Consider the following 17,953-nt stretch of genomic DNA (forward strand, 5'->3'; position numbering starts at 1 on the left):
CCAGCTTCACGTTGCTGTTTGGTCAAAACGTTTTACAATTCCTGAAGCACATGCAACTTTTAATAACAAAGCAGTACAATAATATGAAGGAACAAAAAGATTCTTTTTCTTTGGGCTTGTTCGGGCCTTTATTACACAAGATCTTCCATTCCCTTACGCCAACGCGTTTCGTCGTCTTTGGGCATGTACCCTACGACTTCCTATATACAAGATACTGTCAATTTACTTTCTATCACTGAGCAGCAAGAAGACCCTGTGACAATTGGGAAGGTATTGGAAGACTTGGATATTAGACCAAACCAATCAATATCAAGTGGGCTTAAGACTAAGTCTTGTTGGTCTCCTAACCTTACTGGCGGAAACAATGTGGACATTTTTCATAAACTGGTTATTGAAGATTTGGACAATAGTAGAGGGAAAAGTGGACCTCTAATGAGTCCCTTTAGAGTTAACCTTACCCCACAGGAGAGACAGGCTCTTAAGCTACTAATGGTAAATTCAGACTTGACTATCAGAAAAGCAGATAAAGGGGGGAACTTAGTGGTAATGAATACTATTGATTACGATAATGAAATCTACTCACAATTGAACAACACCCAGTGCTATGAGAAGGTTGCTCATAATCCTATATTCTCCTTAATGGCTACCATCAATGGACATCTTAAAAAATGGCATGATAGTTGTCTGCTAGACGATGATGAATTTTTGTACTGAAAATTGATCCATGATTTCCGTGTTTATACACACAGCCAAAAATTCATAAAGACCTCCCATTTCCACCAGGGAGGCCCATTGTATCAGGAATTGGGGGACCGACAGAATGTATATCACAATTTGTAGATATATTTTTGCAACCAATAGTAGTAAATCTACCCTCGTATATAAAGGACACTACACATATTCTGAATCTACTGGGAGATATTACAAGGGACCCAGGTATGATCTTGGTAACTCTTGACGTTGTGTCATTATAAACTAGCTTACTGAATGAACTGGGACTTAAGGCATTGTATCACTTTTTGTCTAAAAGACCGGCATGTCATTGGGAACACACACACATGATACTGGCTATGGCTGAACATATACTCCCAAATAACTTTTTCCTGTTCAATGATCAATGGTTTAGACAAATCCAAGGTGTCGCTATGGGTTCTAAATTTTCACCAGCGTTTGCGAACATTTTTATGGGCTGGTTGGAAGAGATAATGATTTGGGGCGCAGCAGGCAGTTGTTGGAATGAACACATCCTCTACTGGGGCGGTTCATTGATGACTGTCTTATGATTTGGACTGGCACAGAGCAAACACCCAAAGATTTTATTGAATATTTAAATATCAATGATATGAATATCAGATTCACCACCCATTCGAGCACAATGAGTGTGGTATTTCTGGATGTGGAATTGTATATTAAGGATGGATTAATTCAGAGTAAGATGTATTGGAAACCTACTGCCTGTAATTCATTATTACATGCTAAAAGTGCACACCCCCGCCATCAGATTAAGGCCATCCCCTACAGAGAGATGGTTAGAGCCAGACGCAATTGTAGTGATGATGTACATTTTTTCACCTGTATAAAGGATATGGAGAAGTTCTTTTTTCAGAGAGGTTACCCTAACCGTGATATTAGGGCGGCAAAGGAAAGGGCCATGAAGATCAAAAGGATCACTACTTTGAGACCTAGGCACATATAATCAGTCCACTGCGCAGATCAGATTGATTACGGACTATACTCATATCAGTACTACATTACGCAGAAGTTTGAATAAACACTGGCACATCCTGAAGGCAGATGGAACTTTGCAGAAATTCTTAAAAGACAAACCCCAGATTACATTCAGAAGGGGTAGAACATTGGGCACTTTATTGAGTCCTAGTTATCCTGTTAAAACTGAGTTGGAACCATGGTTAGCCCAGCTTTCTAAAGGTTTTTTCAAATGTGGTCATTGTGGGATGTGCAGATTTGCTGACCAAAAGACTAAGCAATTCAAAGACAGTGCGGGAAAGGTTTACACCATATTGACTAATATTAATTGTGGCACAAAATATGTTTTTTATATTATTATATGCAAGTGTGCTACAATCTATGTGGGGAGCACTATAAGGCCATTAAAAGATCGTGTTGGAGAACATATGCGAGCGAAAAAGCACAACGATTTAAGATACCCTATTGCTGACCATGTTTATAATTGTACTGCACAAGGTCCTAATAAAACATTTATGTTCTATGGCATAGAGCATATAAAACCAGATCCACGTGGTGGCAATAGAGAGCTGAAATTACGGAGGCATGAGGCGCGGTGGATCATGCGTTTGCGAGCCGTGGAGGAGGGGCTCAATTATGATCAGGAATAGCAGTATTTTCTCGGTGACTAAAGGCTGTAGCTTTTAAGGCATGGATATATCCATTTACATTGTCTAAACTGTAATGACATAGCTTGCCATCTGTACACTTGATAAAATAGGCATGAGGTATTGTGAGAATATCTTAGGTTATGGCATGAGTAGGAAGAGACTGCACTTTAATGAAAGTGATTAGTGAAGTATTTGATTGATGAATTTTGCATAGTATCACAATCCGACTTATTAGTTTTAGATGTATTAATAGGTCAAGGTTTCTGTTTACTTTATTATTTTTTTTGTTTTGATTGAATTTCTATAAGGACTTGCATAGTGCTTTCGCCTTATTCGATATGTGGCGAATAAGGACCATTGGTAATAGGTTTGTGTAACGTTGGGGGTGAAAATAATAACTTTTTCAAATTACTCGTGAGACCGCTCCTCAATTGTACTTTTATTTCGTTTGTGGGGTATAAATGCGGTATATTGAATCGACTATAAGTGCTTGAAATTGTCAAATACCCTATAGTTCTGATTTATAGAAATTGATTGATGCACATAATCGACATAATTTTAATAGGGGCAATGATATACGTTTGTTTGTCGACATTATAATGGTTGACTCACCATACTTTGCCCATTCTAATATGGCGCTGGTGTTATCGGTAGTGTAGTCACCTTTTTGCTTTCTGTGAATGTTTTGTTAATCCTGGAAGGGACGAGGAGTCCGTCTTCACCTTATCAGGGTGTGGAACGATGATACTTGGACAATAGGTATGTGTAGCGTTGCTATTTTTATTTATATTAGAATTTCGAGGTCTTTTTGAAGCCAGTATTGATACTCGGCCGCACGTTCCTTTATTTCTTTACAGGGTACCCCGTACTGCAGGGACCTGGTGTAATTAGCGGAAATAGAGTTTCCGTTCCGGTTCTTAGCCTTGACACACTTTGACCTGGATTTGCTGGTCTACTAAACTAGCGATAAGTGTAGAATACCTTGTTATTGTGATACAAGGGATATGATTGATTTGTTCAATTAGTGATATGGATATTGTTTTTATGTCCCATACTGCACTGTATAGAGTGCACTTTATCGATGTGGAGATTGAATTCGGAAATTGACGGCTTGAATTTTGGATATTTCGTGATACCTACGGGTAAGCACTATTACTAATATTGTGATATCAAAGGATTGCATGAAATAGGTTATAAGAATATCTTGCGTTCCCTTACAGGGACGCGATTGGGATTTCATTCAATAAAAAAAATGTTTTACAAAAGACTTTGAGTTACTTTAACAAGAGAACCCTTACTTGAAATCAAGATTTAAAAGAGAGGTAAGCCCTACCTTGAGAGTATGGCGATTTGTGATTATAATATGACGTACTGAATGACTGATACCTCATGCCTTGAGTACTTTAAGCTAATCTAGGCTTTTTATGTCAATCTAATCTTTGCAGTGATGATTCTGGAATAATACATTAATCCATTCATTTCATTTTCAATGCATTCGTGTTGCAATGGAGCATGTAATGCACCTGTGGTTTATTAACAATTAATTGCACATTGGCTATTTTTATGGTTTTGTGCTGACTCACTTACACTAAGGTGAGTCTGTGGAATCGGATGTTTATGTAGAAAATAATTATTAAAAATTCTGGATTTCATTAATTTGTATATACTTTGCTTACGTTTTCTACTCCAGCATGGAACATATGCACAATTTCTTTGTTTTGACTAGTCCCTTGACGCACAAAGGTTATGTATGGGCTTTTAACATGTAAATTGCACATGTATTGGTATGCTACAACAAGATTGTCTGTATTACTTCCAGCCCAGAGGAAGTCGTAGGGTACATGCCCAAAGACGACGAAATGCGTTGGCGTAAGGGAATGGAAGATCTTGTGTAATAAAGGACCGAACAAGCCCAAAGAAACAGAATCTTTTTGTTCCTTCATATTATTGTACTGCTTTGTCATTATAAGTTGCATGTGCTACAGGAATTGTAAAACGTTTTGTTCAATCTTTGATTGAAAAATAGGGGAATTCGGGTGGAGGTTCTCCCTCTTTGAATGCACCGCAGAATACGTGTAACTGTTCCTTATTAGATTTATTGTTGTAAATTTGTATGAGCGCCTGAGGACCCTCTTCACCCATTTTAGTTAACTGCTATCTGGTCAAAGTCTTCTTGCAGGTTAACATTCTGTGCCCTCATTTCACCCTCAGCAGAGAATGCCTCTTCTACCCTCAGTCTGCATAATGTGACCACAGCTGGCATGCAGGCAGAGCCAAACAGTGGATTAAATTTACCCAGGTTTTTGCAGGAGTGAGGTCGCTTTCCTCTTTGTAAACGAATGCATAATTTATGGGCAATTCAGAAGGGTGAACATATTATTAATATTACTAAATAAATGGCTGTCATAATTTATGCATTTGTAGGATCATCATCTTTCCATAAAAATAAGAAAAATGATTGTGCTAATGCTTGTTACGCACGTCCAGATTTACTAATGGAAATGTTTGTGAATTACCACTAAGGGCTCGATTTAGAGTTTGGCAGACAGGGTACTTCTTTGCCATTCACAATCTTGTTGTTTGATAACGTTGGCTGCCACTACTAATTAGCACCAATTATTCTTAACGTTCTTCATTTTAAAAAAAAATTCTCCCTGGATTACTGTCTTTTCTGTGTTTTGTTTTGTGTTTTTTTTTTTTTTTACCACATCCGTGAGTTAGTGCAGACTGCTATACAAAAACGTCATGTGATATTTATTAATGTTTATTAGCTATAAAGAAAACAAAAATAAAGACAATGCACTTTTGAGACCCATCAACAGTTGCTATTGGTTTGTTATGTCTGTGAGCATCAGAAGCACCAGTCAATGCAACAACAGAAACTGCAGTCGCAGGTGACTGTTGACCTCTGCCCACTGCCAAGCCTCATTTTAGATCAGTCAGCCCGCGGAGGTACATATCAGCGAGATTAGGTAATCTCCTTTCAGAGGGAATGGAAAATGCTTCATTTGAGGGCAAAAGGTCGAAACGACGGATTTAACGAACAATCTGTGCACGTGTTTTTAAAATAAGTCTTCACATTCGAGTGTGTGAATTTGTGACAGTATCCTAGGGCACAGAATGTATATGTTTTGGATCAAATAGTTGTATAGAGAAAATGTTGCAATACTAAACTGTTTAATATCACAGAAAACCAAAGAGAAACCCAAATCGCAAGGGCATCCAACTCCTGCAACCCTAAACATAAGCCTTTTACACACCGTAACACTAGCCACAGCTCCAATCATAATCCTGTCAATAACCAGAATCAAGAATCTCCTAGGCTCCTACTGATTACCGGAAACTAGCCCTACATATAGCCCTAACCATAAAAGTAACCTTAGCACAAAACTATAATCTTAACCACAAACTAGAACACTAATGTTAACACTAATTCTAACCCTAAAAGTAATTATTATCAACAATAATACTAACCACAACTCTAACACTAACAGTATCCACCCATGGTGCCCCTTACAATTACTCTAAACCTAACTGTAATTTTATCTTTAATCATAACCCTAATGCTAACTCTAACCTTAATGCTAAACAATAATGCTAGCAAGAATACTTACAATAAACTTTAACCAAACTGAAACCGTCGAGTTAGCATTAGCCCAAACTTTAATCCTAATGGTAACCGTAACAGTAGCATTAATCCTGACAATTAGCCTGCCCCAAACAATGACCCTAACAGTAGCGCTAACATTAACCTTACATTTAAACGTGAACCAATTAATACGTGTAATCAGCAGCTGTCTTCTTAAGGTCTCTTAAGCGTGTATTGTTGGTGGCTGACGAGACTGGGGGTTGCAGGCTTTAGGATGGTTCATACTAGGGTTTGGATTTGGAAGCTCCATTCTAATCCTGGTCCTATATGGCCATCAGCCGTCATTCTGGGCTACGTAACTGGGCTGACTTTGGACTAGGTTTGTCTCTATACTTCTGAGGATGATACTGAGCATTAGATGAGTATGCGACGAGTAAGGTCCATATCCAAGTAGACAATAACTGCTTGCATTTCACTACCAACACCAAAAGGGGTCAATGTGGGGCCTGTGCCTCTGTAGACTTAGGGTGGTGTGATGGAAGCAAAAGTTCCCTTCCGCTCACTAGCAGCTGTGTTCTGCATTAGCCACAGCAGTCAAATCCAGACAAAGTGCCGCATGTGGAATAGCTCCAAAGTTTAAGGGTGTAGACATGAGAGTGTATGTTGCTGACTCAAGATCCTGACCATACATAGTCTCCAACGCCAGAGCACTCTCAGAGGATAAAAGGCTGTCTTGACAATGGCAGCTATCTGTAATTAAAGAAAACTGTGATGTTACAGACTTTTGGAATACAGCGGGGACCGGTGAACCCCATTATTTAATGGGTGCACAAACTCACACTATAGGGTAAAGAGCAATCAGACGCTTCAGAATAGAAAGTATCCAGTTGCCAATTGGCTTGAGGGAGGGGGTACAAGAACACAGAAGGCTTTGGAATGGCAAAGGGCAGGTGTACCTGGAAAACAAAAGGACAGGTCACCTCCCAAAGCGGAGACAGCACTCTCAGCCCACACCTGCCTGGAGGCCGACACACAGGGACAGGATGATGTTTAGAGAGCGGAGCCTAAAATCTGTAGGGGGTCTACCAAAAAGATTAATCTAAAACGCCCAGAGCAAGTATTCTGAATGGAGGATGATGGTTATTAATAATAATAATAATCCATATTTGTAATCCATATTATTAATACATGATCCATCACAATATTTTATTGAATTTGATTAACATTTATCATGCTTACAAATGGTCACCTGAACTGTTTGTTGTAATACATCTGCAGCCACTCATCGCCACAACTTGGCTCAGCGATTGTGTAGGCGGGTGACATGAGGTCCATGGCCAAGCATGGCCAGAGTGCTCGCGTTCTAAGTTATACCTAAGGTAACCAGTTGTCCGTTATTTTTACGGAGAGTCCGTTATTGTGGGAGGCTTTACGTTGTCCGTAATTGAGTGTATTACAGATGGCGTTTGTCCTTAATTTTAAATCTGCATTTAGTTACAATTAGCTAAGCCCCTTTGGAGCCCTTAGAAAGAGAGCAGCGTCACGAGACACCTGGCGTGTCATGAGTGTTTTGATGGTCTGCACGACACGGGGCTGCGACCTCAGGGGCGTAGCTCTGGGAAGGGGGGGGGGGTGTTTGGGGTGTAGCTCCTCCCTGATAAATGCATTTTCTGATAAATAGTTGGAGGCAAGAGCTTTCAGTCGGGTATTGTGAGATGTCAGTCGGATTTCAGAAGAAATGTTTAAATACATACAGACAAAATGCACACTCTCACTCTGCTTGAAAGTCTTCAAAAATATCTGTTATTTAACAAAATGGCCCCTGTCATGCACCCTGCATGTCATATTACGTATTTGAACATTATATTGCCAGCCTGATTGCCATAAAATCTGAAGCTCACCTTCCGCCTCCTTCCCCCCCCCCCCCTCGCCCCTATTCTACTGAACAAGCTACTCCCCTGAGCGAGCTTCATAAAATCTATCCAGATGTCTAGATGAGAACTTGTTGAGAGAAGCAGCAGTGCGCAGTCCCTCGTGCTCCGGAGCAGCAGTGAGGTCAGGGTGCACCGAAGACTCCCTCAGTCCAACGGTGCCAGCCGCCCGGCCGGCTCTGTGCTCTCCAGCTAGCTAGCGGCCTATTTTTGAGGGGCAAGCCTGCAAAGTTCTGTGCAAGATGAGCGAATCCTCTGGCCTGGCTACAAGAGCGAGAGAACATTTGAAGCCAAATTAACCATACATTCGGCATGTAACTGACGATTCAAATGTCAATCAAAATACAGCAAAAGACTACGTTGAAATGTGAATATTTATTGAACATTTCTGTTTCACTTTTGTCCTAGCATCTGTTGCCAGAAATAGATTTCCTTATATCCTAGTGACATTGCTCTGAGTGAACCAAGAGATTTCAGTTCCTCATATCATATGCATAATGTATATGGCCGATATTTTTATTAAATGTGTAGCAACATTATTGTCTTTGGAGTCGCTGGTGGTATTGATTGGGAACTCCAGTCCGTGGTTTCACGCTGAACTCTGCCTCCGCCCCGCCTCACAGTCGGCAGTAGAGCAAGGAGGAAGACGCCGAAAGACACTGGACCGCCGGCTCCTGGCTTGTCGCCCCAGCCGCCCGCTGTCCTCCAAACAGCAAGGGTCTCCACATAACTCCTGGAAGCCACGAGCAGCCACGGACAGCCCGGTGCCAAGTGCGGTTGCCGGAAGAGTGTGGTTTTCTTTGGTGATTTCTCCCCATAACGGCACATCGTGTTCCATCGTGTTGCCGCACTTTCAGCCACCGCAACAGAGGCAGCACCGACGGGGGAGCTAAGGTGAGCCTTGAAAGGCAGATGGGTTCCATCAGATCAAGCAAACGGCAGCGGCTGCGCCTAGCCTGTGAACCGGTGTGCACTCGTGAGCCCCGCTTACCTCCCCTCCATCTGCTTCCTGGTCCTGCTTCCAAGCCACCCGGTTGGAAAACAATCCTACACCTTGGGCTTACCTTGGGCACAGTGCACAATCACGTCCTCTTCAATGCCATAATCCAGCAATAATCCAGCATCAACAAGCATTAACAGCATTGACAGCACTAACAACACTTACCTGCCACTGCCTAATGTTAGAGTCAAAATCAAAGTCTGCCGAGGAATCCAGTCCAGGTTTTCGGATGAACCAGAGCCAGCGGCTACCAGGGAAGCAGAGTGGGAGCGGAGCGGGAGACGCTGAGACGCTGAAAGAAACGCTCCAGCCGCTCTAAACCGCCCTCCCCGCTGATTGCCTCTTTTGCCTTGACTCCCCCCTTCAATTGAGCCTTGAACTGAGCCAAGCTGAAGTTGGCACCTGACACCCTGCCACCCGACGCCCGGACCGTGAGGCGCAGGGCAAGGCTCGGTGCTCGGAGCGTGCCTCCAGCTATTCCCGGGGAAGCAGGAGATGCCAGGAAACGCCCAGGAAACGCTCCCCGCACTGCGCTGAGCACTGCGCCGGCCCCGAGTAGCGTGAAGAGCGAGTGGAGGGCCAGTCGGCCGAGGGCGATCGATGTGGGGGCTGTTCGACGCTGCGACCTAGGTTTGTGTGGACCGTGTGGGTCGTGGATGGGGCGGCTGTCATTGAAGCGCTGGAGTGAGTGACCAAAGGAATTCTGTACACAGTGAGTGGAGTGAGTGGAGCCCCGGATATATGAGAGGTACTTGCGGCTCTGGACCTTGGACCTTGTACTAAGGGAGGAGTGTTGGGACGGGACTGCGAGGACCAGCAGCCCCGTAACTTTGTGCAGCTGTGTACCTCTTCCCGCCCCCTGCCCGTACATATTTAACTGCGAAGGTTTACTGTGTAGCCAAGGTCCCCTGTAGCCCGTTTGAGCCCGGAGGGGGCCGGACTGCCATCTTTGGAAATTGCTCCTTTTTCAAAAATGTCCCGTAAGTACTTTGTTTAAACTGATCCAGAACTCCTTCCAGTTCTCCTCGTAGAAACTCTTTTTAGATTTTTTTTTTTCCCGAATTATGGCTGCGAAGGAGAGTAGGAATAAAGCTCCTAATGGTAATCTAACGGGTACCCTGGACAACTTCATACTGAGAGCTAATTCCGTGATTGACCAGGGCATTGTCCTGATGGAACGCAGAGTTTCACAGGATCTTGCTATGGCCAAAAGGTCTTCAATGGGCCATTATGCAAATGCCCGTACACCAAACGCCATTAGGGGCTTGAACACTGAAAATCCTGAGAATCCCAAATTGTCTACGCATAACCAATCTCCAGTACAGCATTTGGTTGAGTCTTCACCTCATGGTTTCCCTGTGACTTCGGGTGATTCCACGCCGCCCAAGACTATGGAGAGACCTATTACCCGCCAGCTCCGGGGGAAAGATACGGGTGCGATATCGAAAAAGAAGCACCCTACTGCAGGAGCCAGGAAAGCCAAACCATCTAAATGCTGCAGTAATAACACACAGCAAATTAGCTTCAAGGATGATGAGGGATTCGGGGGTGTGCCATGCCTGATTTACCCCTACAACGAGTAAGTTCTGGGGGGCGGCATTGCGCAAGGTCCGGTTGCATCTACGGACATACTATCATCATCAGGGGAGGATTCTATATGTATGAAAATCACTGCACTTCTGAGTGTTTCACTCCGTCCGCTGGAAGAGAGACTTGCCCGGATTGAGAGTCAACTCTCTAAGTTTGAGCATGTTACATTGGGTATCTTTAATAGTATTGCTAATAAAACACCAGACCGGGGTGATCGAAATTCAATTAATATAACTAGAGGGGTCGAGATGCATGACAAACCAGTTATTTCTGTGACTTACCCGATAGATGGCAATTATAGTACATCCCGGGAGTGTAATGTCGCAGTCCAAAATCCATTGCAAATCAATTCGGTAGAGGGACCCAGGGTAGATCAGTATTTAGTCCCCAACAGTACAGGAGTGGCCCACACTGATACGGTTAGACATGATGGGTGGGTCCTGACGGATGGGGGCACGACAGAGGAACCTAGAAATAGGACAGAGGAACCTAGAAATAGGCCTAGAATTGACCTACCACCAGAGGTGAGTCCATACTTGGCTGTTCTAACTGGGGTCCCTGAACTAAGTGATTTGAACGATGAGACATATAGTTCTTTAAAAAATAAAACCATCCATTGGCTCAATATGTATAGGACACTCCCCCCTCATATCACTAGTGAAATATCAATGGTTCGAAGGGTGGTGATTGGTGGGTCATACTCCAAAAACTTCAACTGGCGATTGTGTACTGGTCAACTTTAGGGACTCACAGACCGCAGCATATATCTGTAACTGGAGTGTATCCAGCCCAGGTACAAAAATCGTAGCTCGCCCCCGTTGGTTTTTCTACCACAGGGAACATTTGAGAAATCTGGATGATGGCTGGTCTCTTGTATCATACCAGCGAGGGGGGAGGGGCGGGAAGGATAGGTACGGCTACAATTTGCCAGCCCAGAGCCATATCCCATGCCACAACAGGTATAGTGGCCTGGAACAGGTTGATTGACTGAACGTAACCAGGCTGGAATCTCTAGGTAAAACCTAAAGTCGGGATGATAATACTGAGGCTACTAAGGTTCTAATGGGAAGCCTCTCAGTGACAGTATTACAAAGAGCCCATCATCCCCCACAAGGGAGCAGTATGAGTAGTGGTATGCTTGATATAGGGAGGACACCACAGGATCAGAAACCATCACTACCATTAGAAATCACCGGTGCCGATATCCCTATGGGGAGTGACAACACTCCTGTAGTTATAGCACGTCAAAATCTTGCTAATACGAAGCATATGCTTATTTTGTCATGGAATGTGGCGGGTCTCCCAAATAAACTAGCTTGTCCGGAGTGGGGCTCTTTTGTGGATAGTAATGATATATGCTTATTCCAGGAGACTTGGGCTAGGGAGGACCAATGCAGAGTAGGCTTTGCGGCCTTTAACATTGCTGCCCGCTGGGGAGGTAAGGGGCGACCATCTGGGGGCTTTACAACCTGGGTTGGGTTACATCTAGGCTGCAAGGGTGAGTTTATCCCGACCAACTCTGATGACATCCTGTGTGTCCTCCTGACATGGCCAACCTCCTATGAATTCGCAATCGTGAACGTTTACTCCCGCCCGATAAGTGTGGCCAAAGAGTCTAGTACCATTGGGGAGCTGTTCATTTTTCTTTACTCCCTCAGTAATGATATACAATATATGGTGGCTGGTGACTTAAACTGTCACTTTGAGCCGCTGCGAGGGCTGAATGAGGGAGCGTTGACGGGGAAGGACGAATATTGGGGAATCCCGCCATGCCAGTCTCCCTATGCAAAGTCTTGGTCCCCACTGGCCATGCAGATTACGACCCTAACACTAAGCAACTCAATCAGGGCTTGCAATGGTCGGATGCCCTCTGATATCCCCTCAAAGTGCACCTTTAACAAGAGAGATCAAGAATCACGATTGGATTACATTATGGTGGAGACACGCCTATGGTCGAAGGTTGTTGACTTTGAGGTGATATCAAGGCCAGACAGCGACCATAATGCATTGAGTCTGAGGATGGACTTCCCACGCCCAAGGGCGAATGAGAATGAAGTTGCCCCAGATATGGTAGATGGGTTGATAACCACCAATAATAGACGTAGGGTCAAGTGAGGGAAATTGGTGGCTTCCCAAGATGCACTACCTAAATATATAGCGCAATTTTACCATTCCTCACGAAGGCCAGTGATATAGTGGCTCAGCCCTTGGCACTAGATTCCCTTGGAAACATGTTGACCGTGCATCAGGATTTGGTAGACTGTCTTTTGAAATTTTTTAACCCGCTTAGCCTTAGCAGGAGGAGTAGGGTTCCTGTATCTTCCTGGTATAATGTTTCTTGCAGGAAGGTAAAAACGAAGCTCATGGAGGCTGTAAAAGATGGGAGAGATAAACCAAAAATCCACTCTTTAAGGTTACTATATAAAGAAACAATGAATCATGCGAAGAAAGAGTGGGACATGGAAAGATGGTTAAATCTCTCCTCCTCCCTAGACATGAAAGATGCGCGTAGATTCTGGGCAATAGTCAGCACGGGGTCAGGTGAGCCCAGATCTGCGATTGAACCCAATATTGAGGCAGGGGTTTGGGAACTCCATTTTAAGACCTTTTGCAGCAGCTACTGGCCTAGACAGCATACAGTTATACACACTGCCAGTTGCTGAGTTTGATGAACTGGAATATACACCAGAGGAGGTCTATATTGCCATAGGGAAATTGGCTACGGGAAAAGCTCCCGGTTTAGATAAACTCCCTGGCGACCTTTTTAGGGATCAGCCAAGGATTTGGGCTCCTTACCTCTGTACCCTATTTAATGCAATCCTGGGAGGCATGGAGGTGCCGGGTACTTGGTTGGGAGCAGAGATTATCCCGATTTTCAAGAAGGGCTCTCCTCTGCTCCCAGCTAACTACAGGCCCATCAGCCTCATCGACGTCCCCCAAAAAATCTTCTCTCGACTAATCCTAGATCGTTTACAGGAGTGGATGGACAAGCACGATATTCTTAGCCCATTTCAGGCCGGATTTAGGAGGAACACATCCACCATGGACCAGATCTTCCGTTTAATTCTGTTATACTGGAGGACGGTCACAGCAGAGGGTGGCAGCCTCTACATGGTGTTTGTGGACCTCCGGTCCGCGTTTGATATGGTTCCTAGGGGGAAATTGTGGGCGGTGCTTTTGGACATGGGAGTCCCACATGCAATATTGGGGGTATTGATGAGGTTGCATGTACAGAACTTTGCACAGGTCAGATGTGGGAGAAATGGGGTACTGTCTTCCAGGTTTCCAGTTTGCAGGGGGGTTAGGCAGGGGTGTGTTTTGGCACCAACCCTGTTCTGCCTCTATGTGAACGGTGTTATATCACACCTGGACGCAGTCCCCAATAATGACGCACCCAGACTGGCAGGCAGGAGGGTGCCTGCGATAATGTTTGCCAATGACACCCTCCTGCTTTCCAAGTCCCCTATGGGGATACAACACGTACTGAATGGGTTTATAGATTTTTGCCGATGCCGTGGCCTAGAAATCAATGCAGAAAAAACTAAATTTATGATTTTTAATCCCCCGGCATCCACCCGCCCAACACCTGTCCTGGGCTCAGTTAGACTGGAGAGGGTACAGACCTTTCAATACTTAGGGGTCACGATAAATGAAAATCTTTTGTGAGGCCCCCAACAGGTTAAGTCCCAACTCAAACTGTCTCAACTAACGGGGGCATACTTAAGATGTCAAATGCATCGACATTCAAGCCAGTGAGTCCCGCACTTGAGATTTATAAAGTCAAGGCAAGGGCAGTGGCCCTCTATGGGGGGGAACTCTGGGGGCACTCCTGCAGGCTCGAAATACTAAACGTGGAGAATAAATTTAAGAGACAGCTATTGGCCCTCCCCCAAAGTACACCCCTCCTACCATTAAGGTTAGATCTAGGACTAAGTCCTATCCAGGATGAGCTAGCCCTAAAACCTCTCAGGTTCTGGCGGAGGCTCTGGATAACGCCAGAACTCTTAAATTACAGGCTTGCATTGAAGGACGTACTGAGCCATAGTAAAGCAGCAAAAATTCCCTGGCTTGTATTTGTGAAACAGGAACTGGAGAAAATGGGACTACCTGCCCTGTGGTATGAACCAGAACAGGCGTGCAGGGAGGTTTCAGGTAAATCCCTTAAGAAGTCCTTCAGGGTTTATAAACGCAACATATGGCTGCATGATTCTCGAGTCGGCACTTTGTCAAAACTATTTTTAAATAACAAGACTGCCTATGTGTTCGAGGACTTCCTGAATGTTATCTATCCAGTAGCAGCAAGGAAGCTCTATATTCAATGGAGGTATGGTACACTACCATTAAGGGCCTTTACAAGCAAATGGCCCTCCTCTTTGAATGAATGTTGCCCAGGATGCGGTGCCGATCAAGAGGATGAACTCCACATACTCTTTTTTTGTCCTGCTTACAGTAAAGCTAGGAAGTATTGGTTAGTACCCTTATGTAAGAACTTGGGCTTTGACAAATGCTGGGTTGCTATGAGAATTCTTAAGACCGACACCTCAGGGCATATCGTCTTTGCACTATCGAAGTTTCTGATAGCCATGTGGTCAAAGAGATGGTTCATAATTGCGAATAGTAGCCAGGGGTGACTGTATATTTCTGTTTTTATGGAATTTTATTGTATATTATGAATTGACAATTTTATATTATGTGTTGCAATGTCTGTTTTAACTTGTAAATCTTTTATGGCTGAAATAACGTCGAAATAAAGACCAAATGATGATGATTATTGTCTTTTAAAGGAAACATCCAGTGCAGAGGGAACAAAAACATGGCTGCATCACCAACAATTAGCAGGATAGGCATTGTACATGCTGCTTTGTTTGATGACGTCACCAGTTTGAGCTTTCAGATCTCATGTGACATCATTCACTGGATGGCCCTTTGAACCATATATACAAGTGAGGGTATGTAGCACACCTCCAGAGCTCAATTTCTTTAAGGTGGTCTCAGCTGTAACATTCTGAAGCAAAAGGCCATTGCATCGAGTAGCATCAGGCTGCCATTTGAAAGGAGGTCCTTGCCCTCCCCCAGATTTGTTGAGGAGGTGGTATAATTGAGAAATGTGAATGATAACCACATAATCACTATTGTCGAGTAACAATGACCTTTAACTTCCCCGTAAGATACAAATTCTGCAGCTAAAGCACTCAGTGATTCTATTGTGTAATTGAAATTGCATTTATATAGCGCTTACTACCCCTGACGAGGTGTCAAACCGCTTTTTCGGCGAGTAGCACGCTTCTCTGGAACCCAAAAAGGATTAGTGGTGAATTAGTATAGGGAAATATGAAAGTAATTCGAGCGGTGGACATGCACGTTTGTTATTTCTATTGAAAGAAAATAGTGGAGGCATAGTGGAAAGATAGAAGGGGGAAGAGTTTGCATTTACAAAGCGCTTACTACCCCTGATGAGGTGTTGAAGCGCTTTTTGGGGATGTAGCTGTAGGAAGGTGGAATCTGACTATATGGTTGCCCCCATTTTTTTCCTGGTGTTTGAATGGTTTTTGACTAGTCTGGCTGGGATCCTGCTATCCAGGACCCCAGCCTATCTGCTTACTCCCTTAAATGATTGGTGTGCATATTAGAGGCACTACTGATTGGATACTGTGGTGCCTTATGAGCCCCTAGTATATGGTACCTTAGGTACCTAGGGCATTGGTACTTCACAGGCCTACCAGGGGCTGCAGCATGCATTATGCCACCCCTGGGAAGCATTCACAATCTGACACCACAGGCCTGCTACTGCAGCCTGTGTGAGGTAGTGTTAGCACTCCTCACTGAGGTATAGGTTCCTATATCTCACCATACACACACATATAAACCTATCAGTCACCCCTATGGTAGGCCCTATCAATCCCAAGGGCAGGGTGCTTGGTTTACTATGTGAGGGGGTGCTTCTGCCTGAGCAGGACCCCTCTGCAGCTGGCAGAGTCTATTCTCTGCTGCTGTTTGTGGATGCGGTTAAACCATATACTCTTAAGTGCATTATAACCTTGTGGTAAATGCTAACTTTGGAATGACTGCATCAAAACATGTCGTGTTTGGTGTCAAACAACTTGGAATCCTACCCCCACACCAGTAACTGGTGTGGGAGTAGGATCCCACCCTTCTAGAGGGGACGACATGTACCCACTGTACTACACGGTAGAAATCATCTAGAGCCCTGGCATCACAAAATGGATGCCACCAGCACAGACACCGGGCTGCCCTCCTGCTGCTGACCGAAACTCGCAGTGGAGGGAGCCCAACAAAGGGTTTCCTGTCACAGGGAGGTGTCACCACCTCCCAGACAGGATTTAGTGTATTGGAGCTGGGTGGGTGCACTCTTAGAGTGCTTTGAAGTCCTGCACTGGGGGAGCAGTAGGATCCTCTGTGCATATGCCAGCTCAAACCGGTTCAGGGGCTACCTGCCCCTGCTCTGGCGCGAAACTGGACAAAGGGAAGTGGGTGTAACCACCCACTACCCTGACCCTCCTAGAGGAGTGGTCATAGAGCTAGTCCCTCCCATCTTTTTACTATAAGATACCAAAGCTTGCCAATGCAACTTAGATTACACCTGGACGACGCTCTACTAAAAAGAATCCTGGCCCTTCGACGTTCCACTATCTCTGGAAGACTGAAGAATCTCCCTTGGAGTCAAGGAGTGACTCCCCTGCTTGGCAGGCACCAAAACTCTTCAACAACGGTTGCAAACTTTACCGCTCCCGCCGGAGCCCGAAGTCCCTGCGTCCCCTGAAGCGGATTTCCTGACCACTCGACGGCCATTTTGAGTCCCCAGCGAAGCTGTGGCATCTGGACCCCAAGAGTGACGAGGAACAGCAATACGAGGGAACCGTGCACTGATTTCGAGTGCAAGCCCTAATCTACGTCCAACGAAGTTGTGCTTTGGACCACTTGTTGTCCAAGTACCTAGCAGGTCTAGTACCGAAATTCAGCGGCCTACCCCGTCCCGAGTGACCGTGGGCTGTTGTTAAACTTTTCCTGCAAAGGCGTGTTCGCGGTTGCTTGCCCGTTGGCTAGTTACTCACCTGAAGACTTCCATATCGACTTCAAGGGCTCGCCTGGTTGCTCTGGGCCTGCCCTCACTTACCCTCACTGGGTAAGTCCATCAGACCTTGCTGGTCTGCACCATTGCCAATCTTCACTCTACACGAGACTTGCAGTTGCCAAGGCTTGTTGGCTCCAATCCGGGTGCCGACGCCGTCATCAGCTGCAGACGTCGTGGGAACCTCCGAAGCCAGCTGCTGGTCATCTTCGATCCCTCCTGGTCCTCGTGAGCGAAGAGACAAAACACCATCATCGACCTGAAGAGACGCGACAGCTGTGGTCATCCATCTTGCTGGCCACCGGTCACTGGCAAGTGACTCTGAACTCTGTCCCCTCAATTTCTAGGTCTTCTGCAACTCCAATCCATCGTCGGATTCGAACGGACACCTCTCCA

General features: G+C 44.8%; 1 long non-coding RNA gene across 1 annotated transcript in view; it reads left to right on the plus strand.

The window, feature by feature from the left end:
- Positions 1–3,019: 3,019 nt before the first annotated feature.
- LOC146870830 (uncharacterized) overlaps positions 3,020–17,953 on the plus strand; it is a 153,134-nt gene continuing 138,200 nt past the window's right edge. Inside the window, exon 1 of the long non-coding RNA XR_014959457.1 lies at positions 3,020–3,116. This is a non-coding gene — a long non-coding RNA (uncharacterized LOC146870830). The remainder of the gene's footprint in view (positions 3,117–17,953) is intronic.

Source organism: Triturus cristatus, chromosome 1_1 (genome assembly GCF_964204655.1).
Source record: "Triturus cristatus chromosome 1_1, aTriCri1.1, whole genome shotgun sequence".
In the NCBI taxonomy this organism is placed as follows: Eukaryota; Metazoa; Chordata; class Amphibia; order Caudata; family Salamandridae; genus Triturus; species Triturus cristatus.